The sequence below is a fragment of the Oryctolagus cuniculus genome, chromosome 3 (genome assembly GCF_964237555.1).
Source record: "Oryctolagus cuniculus chromosome 3, mOryCun1.1, whole genome shotgun sequence".
Lineage (NCBI taxonomy): Eukaryota > Metazoa > Chordata > Mammalia > Lagomorpha > Leporidae > Oryctolagus > Oryctolagus cuniculus.
The window spans coordinates 34,266,642-34,285,387 of NC_091434.1; the positions used below are offsets into that span (position 1 = coordinate 34,266,642).

At 45.6% G+C, this 18,746-nt stretch overlaps 1 long non-coding RNA gene across 1 annotated transcript in view; it reads left to right on the plus strand.

Annotated features, from left to right (window-relative positions):
- The first annotated feature begins 280 nt into the window (after window positions 1–280).
- The window catches only part of LOC138848940 (uncharacterized), a 111,340-nt gene continuing 92,874 nt past the window's right edge, over window positions 281–18,746 (plus strand). The window contains exon 1 of the long non-coding RNA XR_011387149.1: window positions 281–872. This is a non-coding gene — a long non-coding RNA (uncharacterized lncRNA). The remainder of the gene's footprint in view (window positions 873–18,746) is intronic.

The following is an 18,746-nucleotide window of genomic DNA, read 5'->3' on the forward strand; positions in this document are numbered from 1 at the left end:
ACTCACTTTATTATTTATTTGTGGGAACTTCCAGAAAGGCTCATGTGAACCCTGCTTCCCATTAGTCCAAATGTTCTGCCATCCGCTTTTGATTACCCACCAATATCGTATTCTGCCAGAGCACTAATCATTCTGCTTGGGGGACACGTGTCCTAGCAAAGCGAGTCATGAGCAGCTGTCATTCCAATGGGTATTAATGCCTATTGTCTCCCATTCTGGAACTCTGCACCTCCCCTACGCAAGCAAAGAGAATGGCAGGGGAGCGGGTGACATCTGTTCCAAAGACAGTCTGCAGCCACGCTGGAGAGAATGCACCTGGCTGTCACTTTCAGATCCACGCAGCCAGTGGCTTCCTGGTCCTTGTCCGTCACCAGCAGATTTTATCCTTTACATTCTGGCTTTTCATGTCCATGCTGCCTAGGGGGATGGAATTGAGAGGGTGGGTGTGGAGGGAATTCTGGGAACCCGGCAAGGGTCTCTTATGAATCAGATGCAGCTCAAGCGTTGAGACCTAACCCAACTCTTCCACAGCTGAGGTACACCTAAAAGGGAGGAAAAACGCCTCCAACTTGGCAAACGACTTCAGCATGCTCGGCTGTTGACGTCTCCGTCCTGAGTGGCTCTCCGCTGTTACCTCCATTCCCATAGCCTGGCTTTCATTCCACACACGCTCATTGGCTGCAGCTTTCCAGATTAGAAAGGGAAGGAAAAGGAGCAGAGACACAAGCTTACACCCCGTTTCCCGTCTCAGCCGGGCTCCTGCGCTGCGAGAGCGTGGGGCCAGCGCCCAGGGCGCCGTGCAGCGCGGTGTCGGTGCGTCCCGGGCAGGACGTGCAGTGTCCGTTGGTGACTGTTCTCTCGTCAAAGGGAAGGTAAGCAGCCTCCTGGCCTGAGCTTCGGTTTTCACCGATGGCAATCGCTGAGACCCCTGTGGCCTTTTCCCGAGAGGGTCACCCCAACTTCCTAGCCTTCCTTTCCTTCTCGGTAAAATGAAAAGACTGAGCAGATAATTTTTGGAACCTCCTTTTCGACGCTAATATTCTATGGTGGGTTTGCTTGCAAAAAAAAAAAAAAAAATTCCCCACTCGCCGCACTTTGTGAGCCTCCCAAGCAGGTGACTTTGAAGGGACACAGTGCACGCAGACACTGGTCCTGCCTGCCCTTGAGACGGTCCAAGCATGGGAGTAGGGCACCTTCTGTGCTTACTCCCAGATACTGTGCAAATACTTGTTTTTCCCTCTGTTCCAGAATGTGAAAAAATTTGGGAAACACTATGCTACTGACTGTTTCCCAGGTGGAAACACTGACGCCCTTTGCTGTGTTGGTCTGATTCCAAAGACTGAGTGAACACAATAAAGGAATTTTTTTTTAATGCCCATGCTCACCTCCAGAGACTGATTTCACTGATTGGAGGTAGGATCTCGGCATTAGTATTTTCTTTAGGTTTCCCAAGTGTTTGTTTCTTTCTTCTTCTTCCTTTTTTTTTTTTTTTTTTTTTTGATTTATTTATCTGAATAGCAGAGTTACAGAGAGAAACAGAAAGAGAGAGAGAGAGAGAGAGAGAGAGAGACCTTCCATCCACTGGTTCATTCCCCAAATGCTGCAGCGGTCGGAGATGGGCAGATCTGAAGCCAGGGGAGCTTCTTCCAGGTCTCCCACATGGGTGCAGGGGCCCGAGTACTTGGGCCATCTTCCACTGCATTCCCAGCCACATTAGCAGGGAGCTGTATTGGAAGTGGAGCACTGGGGACCCCATCTGGCACCCGTATGGGACGGGATGCTGGCACTGCGGAGGAGTGGGGGTGGGTGATGCAGTGCTGCTCCCAGGGAGGCAGTTACCTCCAGGCCCTCCAGTCTGATGGTGGCTTCTCCCACAAAAGGCAAGCAGGGAGGACCAGAGCTGGGCCACCTAGTAATAGAGCTGCCCCCTGCAGCTCTGTTCTAGTGATCAGCTTCTGACACACACTACCACCTGGGGAGAGGCCAGGTGTGCCTCGCCGCTGTGGTGTCCCACCAGTTCCATCTAGCAGGAGCTCGAAAACCTACAGCCAGGGGGTTTCATCATCTCCATTTTAGTGGTGAAACAACAGGCCTGTGTGGTGAAGAGATTGCCACCAATTACACAGAACTGAGGCTCAAATCGAGTCTTTCAGCCCCGACTCCAGGGCTCTTCTGAAATTGAGCATGGTGGATTGAAAAGCATGTATGGGCTTGAGGTTCTCTTGGCTGGTATTTGCATGACCTTAGACAAGGCACTGGGGTTATAGTAGAGATTACATGAAGTACTGTATGTGGAAGTGCCAGCCACACAGCCTGGTAGTAACAGGTGCTCCCTCAATGGGCTAGGTGGGGGGACAGGAGTGGGAGAGGTAAACACAAGAAAAGTTAACACTGAATCATGACTCTTAGGAAATTGTTTTGACAGGCAGGGAGAGCTATGTCATTCAGTTCAAGTTCAGTAGGTTTTCCCAAGCAGAAATTATATGTGCTTGGGCCGGTGCTGCGGCTCAAATGGCTAATCCTCCGCCTTGCCGCACCGGCACACCGGGTTCTAGTCCCGGTCGGGGCGCCGGATTCTGTCCCGGTTGCCCCTCTTCCAGGCCAGCTCTCTGCTGTGGCCAGGGAGTGCAGTGGAGGATGGCCCAAGTGCTTGGGCCTTGCACCTGCATGGGAGACCAAGAGAAGCACCTGGCTCTTGCCATCGGATCAGCGCCGTGCGCTGGCTGCAGTGCGCCAGCCGTGGCGGCCATTGGAGGGTGAATCAACAGCAAAAAAGAAGACCTTTCTCTCTGTCTCTCTCTCTCACTGTCCACTCTGCCTGTCAAAAATTAAAAAAAATTATATGTGCTGGATATAGGACAAAGAACAATAACACCAAATAAGTTTAAGAGTTCATGTCTGGTATTCTGGTTGGCTCATGGGGATGATATAAATTCCTCCTAGTGACCAGTTGCTGTTGGGTATCAGATTACCAACACTGGGAAGTATGGCTCTAAGTATGTTAAAAATTGATTGTTTAAGATTCTAGCAAGCAGGTCTAGGGTCATTCAATGGAAAATTTCTATGCCCATGCTTGAAGCTTCACAAGACTTTCTGTTAATTCTTGGTCTAGGCAAGTGGCAGACTAATAATGTGTTTCCAGCAAGGTGTGTTACCCAATCAACTTGGGCATCCCTCAGTTGAGAAAAAGATGAGGAGGAGGAAGGAAGAAATCCTGGTTTATATTCAGTCTTTGTTTGTAAGATTTATTTATTTATTTGAAAGTCAGAGTTAGAAGGAGAAGCAGAGAGAGAGAGGTCCTCCATCCGTTGGTTCATTCCCTAGTTGGCTGCAATGGCCGGAGCTGCACCGATCTGAAGCCAGGAGCCAGGAGATTCCTCTGGGTCTCCCATGCAGGTGCAGGGGGCCAAGGACTTGGGCCATCCTCTACTGCTTTCCTAGGCCAGATCAGAGAGCTGGATTGGAAGTGGAGCAGCCAGGACTTAAACTGGCGCCCATATGGGATGCTGGCACTGCAGGTGGCGGCTTTACCTGCTATGCCACAGTGCAGGCCCCTATATTTAGTCTTTGGTTCTGATGGGACTTGAGGACCATACCACAAATATTCAAAGATCTATGGGCTATGATAAACCTCAATTTAAAAGTTAAATTGAAAACAGGGGGTAGGAGATGGCACAGATGTTTGTGGGACAGCAGGTTAAGCCCCTACTTGGGATGCATCCCATATCAGAGTGCCTGGTTCCAGTCCTGGCTACTCCGTGCTTCTGACTGAGCTTCCTGCTAATGAGCCTGGGAAGTACTTGGTTTCCCACATAAGTATGTGGGAGACCTGGATGGAGTTCTAGGCCTGGCTGCTGGAAGCATCTGAAGAGTGAACCAGCACTCTGCCTTTCAAATCAGTAAGTCTTGGAAAAACCTCCAAAGGATTAGGTGGCTTTAGAGTGACCCTCATGATCAAGACGAGCGGGACATGCCACTCTGCCATCCTGCTTGCTGTTTAGGTTGTTTTTACATCGACTCTTAGAAATATGGTTCTGATTAAGAGTGAAGTCATAAGATGGGTGGAAAAGATGGAAAAATCCGTGAGCTCTGCTAGGGGCCTCTTGGTTTTAAGACCCAACCCATTGGGAGCTCCAAGGCAGCATTTCAGCTTGTACTGCTAAAAGGATTTGTAACAGAATGCGGGTGTTTCAGAATTGTGGGAGTGCCTTCTTTAGAGGTTTTGTTTCTCTAATAGACACAATAATGGAAGGATCCAGAAAGGGAAGGCACATAGCAGACTGGGTGTTACTATGAACAGATGACAACGCTGCTGGCGGAAGCAGAACCTGAGGATGGTGTGTTCCTTTTGCTTTCTGCCTGCACTTGGGGGAGATCTGTCGCAGGCTGGAAATCAAACTGTCCCTGACACTTTGAAAGTTTCTTCCCCTTGGACCATTTTTAGTAGAGGGGATAAGGAATGGATAAAAGGCCCTTTTAGCTGGGGCTGCGAAAAGCGAGTTCCAGATGAATGGGCGTTGGCAACACAGAGCAGCCTGTGGGGGGTAGGGAAAGAACAGAGCCGGCCTTTGGACAAGTCTGGCCCAGCACTAGCCCTGGAATTGGACAAGTCTGGCCCAGCACTAGCCCTGGAAATAATTAGTGAGGAGAGGGGAGCAAAAGGGAAGTGAGGACGGAAGGAATGACTGTCCACCCAGACTGGGTGACTCACTTAGCTTCTGGGTTTGTGTCTCCTTGTGCATTTGAATGGGCTGAGGACAATAGAGGGTGTGAGCCTGGAGCAAAGGGAGATTCCGGCAAGAACTTCCTCCTGTCTGGAAGGGAACCCTTTTATCCTCCTGTATTTACCGAACCAAAGCCTATAATCCTGCCACTGGAGGCCACAAAGCAATCGCTATGACCCCCCTGGGCTTGGGTCCCAGTCAGACTGGGTCCTGGCCCCAGTTCCATGGACTCTTGTTTGTTTACTCTTAAGGAAATCTCTCTCTCTCTTTCCTCTGCCTTTACCTAAAGCAGCAAAGGCCTTGGTGATGGATTTTCCGTTATCTCTTAGAGCCATCTCTTTTTCTGGCCCTTACCTAGTTGCTATCAAACAGGGACACAGCCTGTAGCCCTCAGTTGGTCTGTGAGAAGTTTACATGATGTTGAAAGCTGAATTCTGTGTCATTATTTAACAATAAAGTTTCACATTTCAAAAAAAAAACCTCCAATTCAGAAATGTGGCCAGTACCCAGCCCTGCAGTCCTGCTCAGCAGGTGGCAACACAGGCATTCCTGCTCCATAAGATGTCAGCCCCACCCCTCGTCTCCCAGACATTAAATCTGCCCACTGATGCTCTTGACCTTCTGACACTCTTGGACTCTTTCCACAGCCACATCATCACCCAGGACACACTTGAGTTTGTGACCACAGTTGAGGTTTGTGAGCACCTCCTCTCCCTTTGCTTCATGTTTCTCTGTAGAGAAAGTTTCCTTTGGGTAACATTCCTGGCCTCTCCTCTACCCTTTACTTACTGAACTTGGAAAAAGTTCCCCCCAGGCATGTCCAGCCCAGCCCCTCCTCCTTCATGTGTACCCGACCCTAGCCCAGGGGTGAGGACCCTCCCTGCTTGGGACCACTGAGGTTGTCCATCACTGCCTGTGCCTAATGCAGAGCTGAAATGTGAGCAAACGTAGCTGGCTGCAATGTCAAAGCCCTGTTCTGCTGGATTTTTTTTTTTTCTGGTCATCTATCAGGTATTTTGTTCAGAGAAGGTGATAGCTGTGGCTCAAATGGTAAAGACTATAGTTTGGATGCAGCTGATGTACATCTGGTTCAGGGACAAGCAAACTCCTTACCCCTCAGTGTTACTTAAATTTGTATATTACCTGAGATTGTCCAGTACACTCGTCCACAGTACTTAACCACCCAGATTTCCTGGTCCATACCCCCTTAACTATATGGTAAAAGACTCACCCTTATATAAAAATTCCCTCTCTAATGTCAGGAGTCCTGAAGGAGCATCTCTCTTGCTCTCACCCATGGCCTGTGTTCATACAGCTTCAGGCTATTCAATGGTGTTCACGCCTCACATGTTCCTTAGCACCACCCCTGGGGTTGGAGCCCTTCCTGGAAGTGGTATCTACGTCAAAGCTACTCTGTCCTGTGCTCCTCATTTTCCCAGAATCTGTGTGGTGTCCAAGGTCTGCTGGGTTCTCACTGCACAGAAGCAATGCTTTTTTTTTTATTATTATAAACTTTTTTTTTTTAATTTATTTGACAGATAGAGTTAGACAGTGAGAGAGAGAGACAGAGAAAGATCTTCCTTCCATTGTTTCACCCCCCAAATGGCTGCTATGGCCAGAGCTATGCCAATCCAAAGCCAGGAGCCAGGTGCTTCCTCCCAGTCTCTCATGCGGGTGCAGGGCCCAAGCACCTGGGCCATCCTCCACTGCCTTCCCGGGCCACAGCAGAGAGCTGGACTGGAAGAGGAGCAACTGGGACTAAAACCCAGCACCCATATGGGATGTTGGTACCGCAGGCAAAGGATTAATCAAGTGAGCCATGGCACTGGCCCCAGCAATGTTGTATTCTATGCAGAAGTATCGGGAAGATTTTCCTCCCTCTCAAAGCAGCTCCTTTCTTGCCTCAATTCTCCCTGGGGCCACTCAGGGACCCATTTTGGCACAGAAATTGTCCTGTCCTTCCCATTTCAGAGCGCTCTTCCTGTCCCATCCCAGGATCCCTCAACCAAAATTTCTCATGACCTTCCACTCGTGCAAAGTGACCCCATGGTCAACCCAACAGTTACATCCAGGCAAACTGAATGGTAGAACTCAGTATTTACCGAGCTAAACCCTGTTCTAGTCGTATCGTCTCAACTACATCTCTGAATACCCCAGCAACCTTGAGATAAGCACTGCTCTTGAAATCGATGCAGGGGAGACCGGCTCACAGGGTCTCTGCGGTTTGCTCCGGGGCACATGCCTGGCCATGAACGTAGAGCTGGTGTTCAGATTCAGGTGGTCTGGATCCAGAGTTGAGTCTCTTGACCCTCCTTGAACTAATGCCAAGGGAGAGGAAAAAGAGGCAGAAAATTTTAAGAAAAGTTGAAGATGGGCAGAAAATGAAAAGAGAGAAAAAGAAGTAGTTGCCCTATTATGGGCTAAATTGTGTCTCCCCAAAATTGAGATGCTGAAATTCTAACTGCTGGTACCTCAGCATGGGACTATGTCTGGACAGAGGGCTTTTAAAGCGATAATTACGGAGATTGGGGTCATTAGGTGGGGCCTAGTTGAATTTGATTGATGTCCTTGCAAGAAGAGATTAGGACACTAACAACACAGACCAGAGGATGAAAAATATGAGAGCACAGGTAGAAGGCACCAAGCACCACCTGTAGGTCAAGGTTGGAGGCTGACGCCTTGACTTTGGAGTTCCATCCTCTGCAACTCTGAGAAAACAAACTTGACTGTTTAAGGAATCCAGTGGATGGCATTAGGTTGTGAAAGCACCAGCAGACTAGCACGTGTTCAACATGTACCTGTGAGATCACTTACCCCAGCATCCTCGGATATAGAGCTTGCGGGACCCTCTGAGTACCTATCCTTCCCATTTCTCTGGGGTCCAGAGAAGTAAGGAGTTTTCTCCATATGAAAATATGTATATTTTGAGGCTTAAGAAAGGCAAATGAAAAGAACTGAAATTGGCATGGCCCAAATATTTGTTTTGGTTTATAATTGGAAAACTGAGATCCAGAGAGAAGAAATGACTTACACAAGATAAAAATATGTCAAAGGATAAAGGGAGACCAAAGCTATTCACTTTTGTGTTACAAATTGGAAAAAAAAGATCTTTGTACTAATAAGGTCAGGATATTAAACGTACCCTTGTGCTGTTGAGTGATGGTGAAAATGGAAATTTGCTTATTTTCCCTTTGTGTATCACATAAAATAAAGACGTTTTGTAGCTCATACCTACTGGCATTTGGGACCAGATGTTCCTGGCAAAAGGGCTTCTGCTGTGTTTCCCATGAGTGCTCAGCACTGTGTTCAGGAAGTTCACTGGAAGAGAGAGGCTCATAAGCTCATGGTTGTATGAGAGGTACGATGACAAAGGTGCACATGGCTTTGCGTTCGTGCAAGATCCATCTGTGTTTAGACATCAGGAGAGATCAATGAGTAGAGAGCACTAAGCCTGGCAAACATTAGGCATATGTTTAAACATGAATCACTGTGAAAGGCTGAGGTTAATATGTGCGCCTTTCACTTCCCTAATAGAAAATCAAGCCAACCCACACCTCCATCCGCAGACTCAGAGAAGCCTGTGTGGTTTCCCTGTGGTCAGAAGCATTTGTTAGGGTCTTGTCTGTATCTATTAGGAGGGAGGAAGCCCATTTAGCAAATTAAAATTGTTTTTATTCCCCTAGCTAATTGTTTCCTAATTGTTTAAGTAAAAGGTTTTGGTCTTGATTAGAGGCTTTTAGTAAATGAAATCGGTTCAATCTTACAAGTCTAATATTTAGATCATAGGGAGGCAGTCATGGCTAGGGAAGTTTGCACTGGCAAAGGGTTTTGAAGTATAAATGTTGATTCTGAATAGGCCCTAGAGGTGATCTGATTCAACACTCTCATCTCACCGTGGAAGGAATGGAGGCCTCCAGAGGTCACGTAGCTCATTGAAGCCAGGCCAGAGTAGCCAAGGTCTGAAGCCCAGGCTACGCAGGCATTTGCAGGAGGTGCACCTATGGTCAGTGCACAAGGCTTTCATTAAGTATTTAACCTTAAAAACAGTCTACACACAGAATAAATGGGGCATGCGGGAACATTAATTAAGGACGACAATGTAAATTCTGTGTTTCACACCTTAATGTGAACTGATCAGTACTTGATATTTAACTGAGCAGTTGTTATGGGAAAAATTAACACACCATGTTGAGAATGTGAGCTAAGATATCCAAAGCCAACACAGGAGGATGTACAGAGTCCTGAAAATATTTCACTGTGTTTTTCAGAATAAATATTGAGGAGAGAATGCCGAGGTGATGCAGGATTTCCTTGCAACCCCACATAATTCAGTGGGATGATCATAAATCTTGTCAGGGAGACCATGATTTCAAGATCTGCCTGGGAAAACACCGGGCTAAGCAAGGTTAAACAGATTTTTAAAAGTTTTCCTCCTGTGTGTTTTCCCGCCCTCTCTCTCTCCTTTCCTTTCCTTCCTCTGTTCTTCTACTCTTTGACATCAGGTCACTTAGAGACTGCGGCCGTGTGAGCCACCTGTGCGTGGGAGGAAGCAGGACTACAGCATTTGATTCCTGCCTTCCTGGCTGTTTTTTCACATCATGGAAATCCCAAGTGCTAGAGAAGTTGCAGAGTAATGGAATTCCCTGACAATGAGGAAAGAGTGCAGATTGGTCAAATCTAATTTGGAGAACAATTTGGCAATGTCTGGGAAAGTTGAAGTTGACCATAGAAACTTTTTTCGTGGTGGCATTGCAAAAAACCTACTTCAGACTCTGGCAGACCCGACTCTGAGTCACCCCCCACCCCATGGAAGGTGGGTCCAGATGTGGCAGTGATCTCTGTGGGGTCATGGTCTTTGCAACCCTGCTCCCCTCTCCAGTGACCCTGCCTCCTTAACTACTGCATTCCTTTTTAGATTCAAGCCAGAATTTTTCAAAATGTCATAGTACATATGACACTATTTGTCATGTAAAAGCAACCACATTTCTATAAGCAATTGGGAGAATTGAGGTAGCATAAATCCACTCACTGCACTAAGTGTCAATCACTGTGCTTGCCATTAGCAATGTTGAAGAAAAGAGGGCCTCTGCCTTTGAGGGGTGTACCCTTGTATGGTGGCAGACCATAGGCCACGGAGCAATGATTATGAACAATGATTCTTACTATATGCTGCCTGTGTGCAAAGCATTATTCCAAGCTCTTAGTATACCTGTACTCTTAATTCTCACAACAACCCCATGAGTTAGGTATGACAATGACTCCCATTTTACCACTGATGCGAGTTCCAAATCTTGCCCCAAGTTGCCCAGCTTTAATGGGGCAGCCGGGGCTTGACCTGGAGAGACTGGCCCCAGGGCATGGGCCTTCTCTCTTGGCTCTAGACCCCTTCTGAGGGAGTGATGTGTGTTCTGAGTTGAACAAAAGATTCTGAGAATGCAGAGGAGGAGACAGCTAGCTTGGAGGGGGGAAATCAAGGTCTTAAAGAAGGAGTCAAATTTGATGCACGTCTTGAAGAATGAGCGGGCATTTAGTGATGGCAGGGAGTGAGGAGACAGCAGGTAGAGTTGGAATAGAGCTCAGCATGGGAGAGTCCCTCTAGGACCTGGGGAAGACCTGTGGGCGTCACACCAGGTCTTTCTTCCTGTCCAGGGTTCTAGACTGGCCTAGCTCCGTCTACTGACTGTTCTACCCCAGAAGTCCCGGCTGTTTCCTCAGATCCCAGCGTCTTCTCGGTTCTAACCTTGCCTATTCTCGTAAACCCTCAAGCTGGGTTGTCCACTCTGCCCTTCCTTGAGTTCTCATAGAGTTGATGGCCATGGTTATTTTAAAACTGGGGGACCATGCTGCCTCCTGTTTACATTCAGCTGGGGACGAGTGGACCCACGTTGATGGGATCTTGGTGGAGCACAGACATATGTCGGCTGAGAATCCCATGCAAACCTAGTGGTCCCAACTCCCTCTCCAGAATGGCTGTGTGAGGGCACCAGCAGTAGACACAAAACTTTCCCCTTACTTATACAGTCACTTTTGTTATTAACAGCCTTGTAGAAATAAGTTTCCCTGCCTTGAAATATGGAATGACTGAGACTACAGCCCCGGGATTTATTGCTCCACACGGCAGGCACATATAATTTTTACTTGGCTGCTGTGATGACAAGATTCAGTAAGGCATTAGGCAAGAAAGTCTGAATTACTCGGTTAAAATATGGGCCGTCCCCGGACACCCAGCCCCTCTGAGAGGCTGCCTGATTAGCCTTGGCCCTTCTGGGGCCGGGGAGACGTTTGGAGTCTCATTTCCATTTGGCTGACTTGGAAAGGTGGGGAACAATTAGGCTAAGGCTCTCTCTTGGGATCTTTGGAGGAAGACTTGAAAAGAAGAAATCTGGCCTCAGAGCTGTCACTCAATGTCAGAAGCTCAGATTCTTAGATAAGCGCTCCCCTCCTGTTTTATTGTCACCCTCACTTAACCTCTGCCTTGTTTCCTTTTCATCCCCTCTGGGGACAGGGGAAGGGAAGAATGGGAAGAAGGGGACTTTCTTTTCCAGGCTCTAACCCGTTCTGCTCAAGTGTGCAAATAGAGGTTAACGGGAGAGGAGCCCAGATAGCACAACAGATGCCCACTTGAGCTTATCAGGAGCTCTGGCCTGCAGCAGCCCGGGCCGTCCCCCAGGCTCCCCTGAAGATGGCTGCAGAGATCAAACCCTTTAGCCATGTGGTCTCCTGAATCCAATTTGACTTGGTCCCACCGACATTTGAAGTGTGTCTGTTCAAAAAGGAAAAGGGGAAAAGGGCACAAATAGGAGGGGAAAACTGTCCTGGAGATACTGTATCCTGCTAGGCAAGCAAAAGAAATATCCGGTTTTGCAGACTGCAGTGTGTGAGTGTGTGTGTGTGGTCTTTGTGTTTCCTTTTTGTCGTGGTCTTTTCCTGTATTCCTGCCCTTACACTGCTACAGTTGTGATAAAAAGGATGACTTCACCATCTGAGTTTCACAGACCTCGGAGGAACAGGGCTTGGAGAATGAATGGGCTGAGCCCACCCTCTGCCCAGTGACACTGCAGTTCTTTGAAAGGTGCCCCGAGGCTCCAAATGGCCACTGGAGGAAGTCGGCTGGCCTGAGATGGAAACAACAGACACATCCAACACAGGGAGGCTGTCCTTGGCCTGGCTTCCAGAGCCCAGAGTAAGCAATAGGCTCTGGCTTGCTATTGATGGCCGAGGAGCATTACCTGTGCCCACTGGGAATCTGTCCACGGCAGAGTCTGAGAAGGTGGCTGGCTGCCTCTGAAGCCAGGGACTGCAATGGTTGTTTCTGGTGCCTGCAGTTCTTCCAGAACCGTGCTTCTGAATCCTGTTAAATTGTAGGTTGTGTTGCAGAAGGACCATTTACTTTGAGAATCAAAGAAAGAACACGGGACCTGATACTCCAGTTACTTCACCATGCCCAGGAATCAGCTGACAAGTCTTTGACATCCCTTTCACCCATCTCCCCCAACCTCTTCTGATTAAAGAGACCCGAAGAAAACTTCAGAATCTGCAGCTCTAAATGGAATGTTTGCTTTTTAAACACTTAAAAAAAGACTACAGTTCAGTAGAGAAACTGGGGAAAGGGAAGCAAAGATGAAATTCACCTGTAATTGGCTCTGAATGTGTTGGTATTATGCTCTCTCAGAAATTGTCTCTATGTATTTTAGAAGCAAAAATGGAGGCACAATTGCATGAGATGGCCACTGGAGGAAAAATAATTTATTTGAAAAGCAGAGTTAGAGGGAAAGACAGAGAAAGGGAGATCTTTCGTCTACTGGCTCACTTCTCAAGTGGCCACAATAGTCAGGGCTGGGTCAGGATGAATCCGGGGACCAGGAACTCCATCTGGGTCTCCTAGATGGGTGGCAGGGACCTAAGCACTTGCGCCATCTTCTGCTGTTGTCTCGGGCACATGAATAGGGAGTTGGATTGGAAGTGGATCAGCTGTGACTTGAAACAACAATCCTATGGGATGCCAGCGTCACAGGCAGCAGCTTAATCCACTGGGCCACGATGCTGCCCCTAGATGTTTACTTTTCTTTTTTTTTTTTAAGAAATTCGGAAATTTGGAAATTTCTAAGCTGCAACCCTTCTTCAATACACATTGTAATGATATCCTCTTCTATTTTTGTCTGAAATTGATTGTCCATGAATACTCGTTTTCATTTTAAGAACATTTTTATTGAAAAATTTAACAGAGCTATAAAAATTGGACATATTTACCATGTGATAAATACATTGTATAATGTCCAATTATGGTAAATATAAGTCTTCAAACATTTAACATTTTTTATAGTGAAAACATTTCCCAAATCCTGTCTTCTATTTTTTTTAAATAAATATACAGCAAATTACCTTTATTCTATTGTGCAATAAAACCTCAGAACTACTAATTTTTTTTTAGTCTTATTTATTTTATGCGAAAGGCAGAGTTAGAGAGGGAGAGGCAGAGGCAGAGAGAGAGAGAAAGAGATATTTTCCATCTGCAGGTTCACTCCCCAAATGACCACAATGGCTGGAGCTGGGCCAGTCCAAAACCAGGAGCCAGGAAATTCTTCCAGGTCTCCCATTCAGATGCAGGGGCCCAATGACTTGGGCCATCTTCCACTGCTTTCCCAGGCATATTAGCAGAGAGCTGGATCAGAAGTGGAGCAGCTGGGCCTCGAACCAGTACCCATATGGTAGTGCTGCAGGCGGCAGCTTAACCTGCTATGCCACAGTGCAGGCCCCACCTCAGAACTTCTTATTCCTTTCTAGTTATAACCTCATACCTGTCAATCAACTTTTCCCAATCTTGTCCCCCTCACCTCACTCCTCAGCCTCTGGGAAGCACAGTTATATTTTTGACTTCTGTGAGATCACCTTTCTTTTAGGCTCCACATATGAGTGAGACCATGTGATATCTTCCTATGCTTGGCCCATAGCACTTAACACAATGACCTTCAGTTCCATCCATGGTGTTGCAGCAAAATGGTTTCATCCTTAAAAGGCTGTAATACTCCTTTGCCTGTGTCTACCACATTTCCTCATCCACTCATCAGTGGACGAAAACTTAGGTTGCTTCCATTTCCTGGTTATGGTGGAGAGTGCTGTAGTAAGCATGGGCGTGCAGATGTGCCCTCAACCGAGGGACTTAATTCCTCCTGAATATAAATCCAGAAGTGGGATTTTTGTGTCACATGCTATTTTTTTTTTTTTTAAGATTTGTTTATTTGAAACTCAGAGAGAGAGATATCTCCCATCTGCTGGTTCACTCCCCAAATGACCGCAATGTCCTGAGCTGCACTGATCCAAAGCCAGGAGCCAGGAGCTTCTTCCGGGTCTCCCACATGGGTGCAAGGGCCCAAGGACTTGGGCCATCTTCTACTGCTTTTCCAGGCCATATCAGAGAGTTGGATTGGAAGAGGAGCAGTCAGGACTCGAACCGGCAGCCATCTGGGATGCTGGCACTGCAGGCAGCGGCTTTACCTGCTACATTGCAGCACTAGCCCCACGTGCTAGTTTTACTTTCAGTTTTTTTAGGAACCTTCATACTGTTTTCCGTGATAATTTACTGTGATTTACATTCCTACAACAGTGTACAAGGCTTTCCTTTTCTCTACATCCTCACCAGCATTTGTGATATTTTCTTTTAGATAATAACCAATCTTGCTGGAATTATATATCATTGTGGGATTTTTTTTAAAGATTTTAAAATTTTGTTTAAAAGAGTTAGAGAGAGAGAAAGGGAGATCTTCCATCTGCTGGTTCACTCCCAAAACAGCTGTAATGACTTGGGCTTTGCCAAGCTGAATCTAGGAGCAAGAATTGCATCTAAGTCTCCCACATGGGAGAAACACTTGGGCTGTCTTCTGCTTTTCCCAGACCATTAGCAGGGAGCTGAATAGGAAGCAGAGCAGTCAGGATGTGAACTGGGGCCCATAAGGGATGCCGGTGTTGCAGGCGGTGGCTTTACCCATTATACCATAAGGCCAGCCCCCTCATTGTGGTTTTGATTCACATTTCCGTGATGCTAAGTGTTTTTGAGCAGTTTTTCATATACCTGTTGGCCATTTGTTTGTCTCTTTGAGAAATGTCTATTCAGATTTATTGTCCATTTTTAAATTGGATGGTTTGCTTTTTTGCTATTGAGCTTTTTATATCTTCCAGACATTATCCCCTTGTCAAATGTATAGCTTGCAAATATTTTATCCCATCTGTAGGTTGTCTCTTCATTGTATTGGTTCTTCTTTCAATGTACAAAAGATCTTTAGTTTGAAATCTCATGTGTTTGTTTTTCATTCCCCCAAGCCAAACTGTATCCAGCTTTATTAAAGATTCTTTTTGCAAACAATCATGGTATTTCAGGCAGGACGTGGGCAGGTGATCATAAACTTTCAGTTCTTCAATGGACTACCAAAATCAGAAAGCCACCACAGAGCCCAAGGAAGTGTTCATCTGACGCTCTGAATAGGCCCAGTTCAGAGGGAGGGTGGACATGACACATCCAGCATGTTAACGACTTTTCTCAAACCCACCCGAACGTTCAGGAAATGAAATGACAAGGGCAGAATGATCAACCTGAAGATCCACCATCCAGCAAAGGGACCGTTGTGTGTTTGAGAGACACGTCTCCGTGGTGTCGCTCTCAAGCCTGCCTGTCGCACTGGGAACAAAATTGTCAGGGTCGGGTCCCAGTAGGCCTCTGGGCTTGAGGAAGTCAAGTATGCTGAAGACAGACAGGGAGGAGGAAGAGGACATAAAGTCAAATTTAGTTTTTCTACACCACAAGGTTTTGTGTCCTGGTGGCTGGGTGTCAAAGGCAGGGAGGGAATCCCTCCTGGGAGCCGAGAGGAGGTCTCAAAACTAGAAGGAAAATGTGTGTTCCCCCATATCAGTCCAGTTTGAGACCTTCTGGGAGTGACCTATGCCCCTTCCCCCAAAGCAACAATGAAGTGTTCTGTGTGCTAACAACATAGCTTTAAAAAAAGAAATGAAACAAAATTCTGGATTTTTATAACAATTTATAAAGTATTTCAAACTGTTCAATTACCAGAAGTACAGTTATCAAAAATGCACACACTTCTCTTGGCATGTCTTGCACTTGCACCTGCAGCTGGCCGTGCCTCGTCTATTCTGGCATCTCTGTCTCCTGCAGGGTGATTCCCTTCCTGGCCAGCATCAGCCTTTCCCTTTTGCCCTTTGGATTCCTTCTCTCCCTTTTTCTGCAGGGGCCTTTTTAGGCCTAGGTTCTGGCTCTGGAGGAGCTGATTAGCAGATAACCTTTGGATCTTCTCTGTGGTTTGTCCTTCACCTTGGCCTTGTCTCCTTTAACATCCTCTTCAGTCTTTCTCTTGGGTGTGGTGGTGGCAGCTGGGGCACACAGGCACTGGACACGCAGGCTTTGGTTGGTCTGGGGTGGTTCTTGCCTCTTGGTCTTTACACTGCTCTCCTATTTTTGCTTTTATGTCTTGTACTTTTGGCATCTGATGCAGAAAGTCCGTGCCCATTCCGGTGTCCATAAGTGTTTTCTGTATGTTTTCTTCTAATGGTCTTAAAGTTTCAGGTCTCACATTTATGGCTTTCATCTATTTTGAGCTGAGTATTTGAAAATGGTGAGAGATAGGGATCAAGTTTCATTCTGCTGCATGCGTATATCAAATTTCCCTGGCACTGTTGGTTACAAAGACTATCCATTTTCCAATTCATGTTCTTAATAGCTTGGTCAAAAGTCCGTTGACTGTAGGTGCATAGGTTTACTTCTAGGGTCTACATTCTGTTCCCTTGGTCTGTGGATCTATTTTTAAATCAATGCTATGCTACTTTAATGACTGTAGCTTTGTAATTTATTTATTTACTTTAAGATTTTATTTATTTGAAAGTCAGGGTCACAGAGAGAGAGGTCTTTTATCTATTGGTTCACTCCCCAAATGGCCATAACAGCCAGGGCTGAGCAAGTCAGAATCAGGAGCTTTATCTGGATCTGGTATGTGAGTAGCAGGGGCCCAAGCACTTGGGCCATTAGCAGGGAGCTGGACCAGAAGTGGAGCAGCTGGGACACAAACCAGTGCCCATATAGGATGCCAGTGCTGCAGGCTGCTGCTTTACCCACTGTGCCACAATGGTGGCCCCTGCGATTTATTGTAAAACCAGGTAGTTTAATGCCTGCTGCTTTGATTATTGTTGTTCAACATCATTTTGCCTCTTCATGATCTTTTGTGTTTCCATACAAATTTTAGTAGTGCTTTCTTTTTTTCTTCTAGTTTGTGAAAAATGTTGGGATTTGATAGAGATTGCACTGAATCTGTAAGTCACCTTGGGTAGTATGTACATTTTAATAATATTGAATCTTCTAATCCGTGAACATGGGATGTCTTTCCATTTCTTTGTGTCCTTTTCAAACTGGTTTAGAGTTTTCATTGTAGAGATCTTTTACTTCATTGGATAAATTTGTTCCTAGGTGTTTTATTATTACTATTATTTGATAGTTAATAGAAATGGCATTACTTTCTTGATTTCTTTTTCAGATGATTTACCATTGGTGGGTATAATAATTTTACTGATTTTTACATATAGACTTTGTATCCTGCAACTGGCTGAATTTGCTTATTAGTTCTAGAAACTTTTGGGTGGACTTTTTGGGTTTTTCTATATATAAGATCATATCATATGCGGTGACAATTTGACTTCTTCCTTTCCAATTTGGGTGACTTTTACTTCTTTTTCTTGCTGAATTGCTAGAGCTAGGACTTCCAGCGCTATGTTAAATAAAAGTAATGGGCATCTTTATCTTGTTCCAGATCACAACCTTTTCTCATTTAATATATATTATTAAAGATTTATTTATTTTATTTGAATGACAGAGTTACAGAAGGGAGTAGGGATGGAAGAGAGAAAGAGAGAGAGAGAGAGGAAGAGAGAGAGAGAGAGAAAGAGAGAGAGAGAAAAAATCTTCCATCTGCTGGCCCTGCCAGAGCAGGGCCAGACCAAAGCCAGGAGCCAGGAGATTCATCTGGGTCTCCCACATGGGTGCAGGGGCCTAAACATGTGGGCCGTCTTCTGATGCTTTTCCAGGCACACTAGCAGGGAGCTGGATCAGAAGAGGGGTAGCTGGGAATTGAACTGGTACCCATATGGGATGCTAGCACTGCTCATGGTGGCTTAACCCACTATGCCACAGTGCCAGCCCTTCTCGTTTAATATAATTTTAGCTGTTGGCTCATTGAATATGGCCTTTATTATGTTGTACTTTCTTCCTTCTATACCTAATTTGGTCAGTTTCTTAATCATGAAGTGACGTTGAATTTTAACAAATTCCTTTTCTGCTTCTGTAGAGAATTTTTGTCCTTTATTCTGTTGATACGGTATATCACATTTGTTATTTGCATCTGTTGAACCATCATTGCATCCTCATAAATTTCTGTTGATCAGAGAGAATGATATTTTTAATGTGCCCTGGATTTGATTTGATAGATTTTTGTTGAGGATTGTTGCATTTATGTTCATCAAGGATATTGGTCTGTAGCTTTCTTTTGTTGTGTCTGTCTGATTTTGGTATCAAGGAAATGCTGGCCTCATATAAATTTGGTAGAATTTATTATATTTTTTGGAATAATTCATGGTTAGTGTTAATTTTTCTTTAAATGTTGGTAGAATACATCAGTGAAGCCATCTGGTTTTGGGCTATTTTTAATGGTCAATTTTTTTTAACTCAATTTATACAGATTTAATTGGTGGAATCAGCATCTTAACCCAAGCAAAAATGACTCCACATCATTCAGCCTTCTAATACAATTTCCTTCCCCGCCCAGAATTAAAAAATCATGTACCAGGTTCTCATAAATACATAGATTTGACTATGGACTTTCTGTTATTTCAACAATCAATTAAACTATGTATTTTTTTAAAAATTCTAATCTTGTTTACCTGTTCACAGTTGAAATAACTTCTTCTTTTCTTAATTTGCTTTCCCAGGAGCCTTTTATTTAAGGTATACTAACTTCATGCATTTCATAA